Here is a 4,960-nt window from a genome sequence, read left to right as displayed (position 1 = left end):
ATACTATATTTAACCCCAAATAAACTCATACAACAACAACATGTTGATGGATAAGTTCAGATCTATTGATGATAAAAAGGACTTGATATTAATCTATTGATACAACCTTACCTCTTTAACTCAAACTTTGAATTCAGAAAATTAATTACAAAACTCAGAATCAGTGACCAATCATTATTAATTGAAAAAGGAAGGCATTTTTAAATTCCTCTCAAAGAGAGACTTTGCAAATATCAAAGTACTAGATGATAAAAAACATTTCTTAATAAATTGTTCTCACAATTCAAATATTAGATTAGCATATTTTAATTGCATTAACATACAAATTAGTTAATTTGCTAATCTCACTGAGAATGGAAAAGTTATATATATACTTAACCCATCAACACCAAAACAAGTGAATACACTAAGATCTTTTATAAAAAAAAAGTCAATGGAACTGAGGACAGGGGACCCTTTGATATTTACCGGAATTTGTATATATATATTGAGTTACTTAGTTATTGTCTTCATTTGTTTTTGTTGTTGTTATATGTCACAAACTGTAAGGTTTATATGGCAATAAAACTTTGAATTGATTTGTTATTGGAGTATCAGGAAATAACTTTTGATCATATTTCATATGTTATAGGGACCATCATGTGGCCTTGTAGGATTTGTACGACATTTAACGAAATTAAAGATGACCGCTGTAGCAAGTGCCAAATGCCAAAGGACAGTACAGAACATTTAGGTCTGGTGGTTATTGCTTGCAATATTCAGTGCATGAAAATTCTGAATAAAAACTTAACATTATTAATGTCATTTCAGAAAACATAAATAAAACGTTTTGTGAAGAAAGTTGATTACCGCTTGAAATAACATATGGAACACAAACGTTCAGTTTTCTAGTAGTATAATTTGAAACGCTAATTTCTAAGTTTTGTAAGATAAGAAATAGATTAGGTATCTCGGGTGTCTATTTCCATCTTGGATTTAATTCATGTGTAAGACCTTAATGTAAATATAGAAAACTATATGTTTTGCATATTTACTGCTGTGATTTCTAAAACAAAATAAACCACACAATATCTTAGTATCTGATTTATTTTTTTCAGCTTGCCAAAAAAGGGGGAGATCACTAAGATAAAATAAAGAGAGTGTTTTAAATTAATTTATCTTAATATGAAGCAAGAAAACAAATTTATTTTTAGTTTAAAAAAAAGCATGAGAATACTTCCATTTAACAAATTATTAAAAAATTCTATGAATTTTAATTAAGAAGCCCCAACCACATTAAGTGTCATTTTCTTGTAAAACAGAAATATAAGGGACGTTTAGGGTCAGTTTTTGTCTCAACACTAAATTCCATTTAATTTGTGACGTTGTTACTCTATACCACAGACCTTCTGAAAAGGAAGTACTTGTACATACTAGCAACCAGTTAAGTGGTGATCTAATTAAATAAACTAAATATGCGTATTAAATATATATTAATGTTTGAAATCAAACGTTTCTAACATGCATTACATTTGACACGTACACAGTGCTTAAACTTTACCCTATACAATATGTATGTATTATCAAAATCAGTGTAATTTCTTCCTAGCAACAAGTCTTTCTTTATTGAAATGACAATTTGTTTTCTATTTTACAAGATTTAACTTAGAAATAGTTGCAACAGGAAGACAGTTAAAGATGCACATTATGACAATAACAAATTCCGAAGTAAATGTCGAGAATACAGATGACCCTGTATTGAATTGTTCATGAGGTTAAATGTTTCGAAAAAGAAAAAGGTCTTGTAAACGTGCACAATCAAATATTTAGTTTTCAACTATATTTTTGACCCAAGTTCATACGTTAACAAATCTTTTGATATTGATAACTTATAATTGTCGATTTACAGTGGTTACAAATTATGAACCAGCCACTGATGATCAACTCAGACTATCAATCGGCGATGTGATCAGCGTATTCAAAAAAGATGGCGAAACATGGAGAGGAAAAATTGGCATACAAGAAGGATGGTTTCCCAAGACATGTGTGGATGACACAGTCATAAAACGTACATTTTAAATATGTGGATAGAAAACTAATTCACTTTAAATCAAACACTTAAGTGTGTATAAATTCTAAAGATTAAACATGTTAAAGGTTTCCAATTCCTAATATAATAATTTCAGTATGAAGTAATATTTATAGAAGAGTATTTATTTGATATTTGATTGGTTTATGAAGAACATGAAATATGACTTTTGGGCTCAGTCGGTTTAATAAGTAACTTTCTAACACCGGGTTTAGTTACGTAATAGATAATTGATTAACTTAACGTTGCTGGTCAATTACTGCGGGCATATTTAGATCAAAACATGTATATAATTTGTAGGGTACTTATCGTCCAGTATCACATATTGCATGCATGCTTAGGACAATAACATATGTTTTCAAAAGATAGGCGTCTTTAAAAATATGAACACTACTGAGTGTTCATACACAAAAAAGACGTTTATTTTGACTCTTCATGTATTGTACAAGATTGAACGCTCATATAAAATGACACGATGTGGTCCATATCGAAACTGGATCAGCTTTTGTGGTTTAGTGACGTCATATAAAGCCATATGGGGAATTGGATAAGTTGGGGAGATGAGGAGGCGGAGGTTGATGAAAGGTTTCCGAATGTTACATATATATGAACAAAATGTGTCTTTTAAATTATGAATGGCAAATTTGTGTTGCTATTGGTGTGTGTTTAACAATCTTCAAAGTTTCGTCTAAATCAAATATTTTATTGACAGGAGACAAATATAGAGTCATTAAACCCTTTAATGATGAAAATGCAGGTCACCTGCAATTAAAGGAAGGGAATGAAGTCATAGTTATAAACAAAAATGGTAATTGTGACGTGTGGATCGTTTCTAATGGGAAAGGTGGATGGATGCCAGAAAAATACCTAGAAAAAGTAATTTCACACAAAGGTAACGACATTTTATAAATGGAAATGCACTTATTTCTCTTACTTCATATATATTTCTAGGAATATGATTGGATAACACGTCCTCGTGGAGACCGTGTATATGTGATACTAGGTTAGTAGGGAGGCGGGGCTTATTTTATACACGGTGAGTAGTGGTGTTACGTCCCTTTATATTCCATATATTAGGTAAAATGGAGGCAGGTCTTATTGCATACATGGTTAGTAGTGGTGATACTTCCCTTTATAAAAAAAAAACGGTACTGAAAAAAAAATAATCTTACAGGTTTCAACAGACGCAGAAATTAGTGATTAGATGGAAATAAATTCATAAAACTCATTTAAACCTAACAAGTTGTTATTGCTGGCATCTGTTTTTGAAGGATCAATGGAATTAGCTAGCTCATTAATGCTAACAGTATCGAAGTCTTTCTCATTTTGACAGGTCACTAGTGTAATAAAATTAACGGTACCAATTTTCTTGCACCAGATGCGCATTTTGACAATATATGTCTCTTCAGAGATGCTCGTGGCCAAAATATTTGAAATCTAAAGCTTATATACACAGGCAATTTTCACTCACATCAATTTCACGTGAATTTAAATTCATGTGAATCTCACGTGAAATTCACATCAATTTCACCTCAAACGAGCTTATACGTGAAATTCACGTGAAATAACTTTTTGTGAGTTTCACACGAATCTCATGTGAAACTCATGTGAAAATCACATGAAAATCATGTAAAAAATTTCATGTGAAATTCACATAATTTTTTAAAATAGAGCATTTCAAATAATATCTAAATTTTCAAATTGAATTAAAATCATGAAAAATATCAAATTTTTTTTTTGTAAATTTCACGTGAAATTCATGTGAAAAAATTCACATCAGATTCGTGTGAATCTCAAATCACGTGAAATTCACATGGAAATTTTCACGTGAGTTTGATGTATAAGCTCATTTGAGGTGAATCTCACGTGAAATTTTTCATGTCAATTTCAGGTGAGATTCATGTGAAATTCATGTGAGCAAATTTTGCCTGTGTAAAAGATGAAGAGCTATAATCCAAAAGGTCCAAAAAGTATAGCCAAATCAGTGAAAGGAATCAGAGCTTTGCACGAGGGAGACACATTCCTTAATTTAAAATAATTTCTAATATTTTGTAACAGCAAATTTTATTAACACAAAAAATCCGCATTTTCATGCCAGTACCGAAGTACTGGCTACTGGGCTGGTGATACCCTCGGGGACTTATAGTCCACCAGCAGAGGCATCTACCCAGTGGTAGTAATAAAATTAACGGTACCAATTTTCTTGCACCAGATGCGCATTTCGACAATACATGTCTCTTCAGCGATGCTCGTGGCCACAATATTTGAAATCCAAAGCTTATATAAAAGATGAAGAGCTATAATCCAAAAGGTCCAAAAAGTATAGCCAAATCAGTGAAAGGAATCAGAGCTTTGCACGAGGGAGATACATTCCTTAATTTAAAATAATTTCTAATATTTTGTAACAGCAAATTTTAATAACACAAAAAATCCGTATTTTCATGCCAGTACCGAAGTACTGGCTACTGGGCTGGTGATACCCTCGGGGACTATTGTCCACCAGCAGAGGCATCATTTCACATTTTAAGATAGTCGGCAAGATAAATTCGTTACATAGTGTGGTAGTGACGTAATATGGTATATATGGTGTCAGTAAATTCCATATGGTGATTCGAGGTATCAGGTCACTAGCACATTATGCAACTAATAACACCTGTAATATGATTCAACTATCTGAATAAACGTCGGTTGAATATTTTGATGTATTGTTATTGGCTACAGGTTGAGATCGCTGGATTTGATTAAACTTTCTCTTATAAAGATCAAAAGCTAAACAAAATAGTAGTTTTTCAAACCATGTACACCAATTGAGTTTATAGTCATTATGTCTTGTTAAACTATAGCGATTGTCAAAATGTCCTTTATATTTTAGTTGTTTCTATGTTACTAAAG

The sequence above is a fragment of the Mytilus trossulus genome, chromosome 5 (genome assembly GCF_036588685.1).
Source record: "Mytilus trossulus isolate FHL-02 chromosome 5, PNRI_Mtr1.1.1.hap1, whole genome shotgun sequence".
NCBI classification, from domain to species: Eukaryota; Metazoa; Mollusca; class Bivalvia; order Mytilida; family Mytilidae; genus Mytilus; species Mytilus trossulus.
The sequence above is the reverse complement of the archived record's forward strand: the minus strand, read 5'-3'. Positions refer to the sequence as shown.